Source organism: Penaeus monodon, chromosome 23, assembly GCF_015228065.2.
Source record: "Penaeus monodon isolate SGIC_2016 chromosome 23, NSTDA_Pmon_1, whole genome shotgun sequence".
NCBI lineage: Eukaryota > Metazoa > Arthropoda > Malacostraca > Decapoda > Penaeidae > Penaeus > Penaeus monodon.
The window spans coordinates 9,465,426-9,466,325 of record NC_051408.1 but is presented as its reverse complement, the minus strand read 5'-3'; positions in this window follow the sequence as shown (position 1 = coordinate 9,466,325).

Here is a 900-nt window from a genome sequence, read left to right as displayed (position 1 = left end):
GCGCCGTCACTGGACTCTAGATTACACAGTACCTCCATTTGTTGGTGACACGCTAGACCTTTTTAAATTGCTTAAGAAGTCATGAAGTAGCACAATCCGTCTGCACAAGAGGGCACACTACAGTTCTAATAGTATATTCCTTTTATCATAATGGTTAGTCTTGCATACACATGACCCTGTGGTGGTGTTATTATTTGATAAGGTTTATTATTTGCTAATGTCTTGTTATTACTACGGAACTAGTGTTTCGGAGACCACCTTTGGTAGGACTTATGATAAGAGCAGAAATCGTATTTACTATTCGTCTAAACTTTAATTTCAAGTTTTGGTGGAAGAAATAACTTACCAGTTTTACAGTATAATTGCTTGTTAGTAATTTGTAAAGCTTGCACTTGAGTTGCTTGGTGATTCAGTACATGTAAATCTGGTAGAACTGTTTAGCTCTCGAAACCATCTGATTCGGCACAGGATCGAACACCAGGCTAAATCAAAGAAACCAAGTATAATGCCTATCAACCCACAGACAAAGGTGTACCACGTAGGTTTATATCGTGGTATCTGGTTTAAATGGGGTGTTTTCTATTTCAAAGGAAGGGCATCGGTGATTTCCCATCTCGCGTTTACTAATAAGCAAAGATTACTCGATAACCAGTAAGAGCCATCTGAGTCCACTTAACGAGGCTAATGGCTGTTCCCATCCCCTTGCCTGACCTGCCGAACAGAGGACGCAAAACGAGCTGCGAAAGGACTGGAAGAGAGCCCGCCTGCGTCCCCTAATTAGAAATCGAAGCGAGTTTTAATCAGACTGTGTGCCCTGCCCTGTCCGCCGTTGGCTCGTGTCCACGCAAAGAACCCTTTGTGGATGGATCCAGCGGATTGACATCGCTGACACAAAGGGAG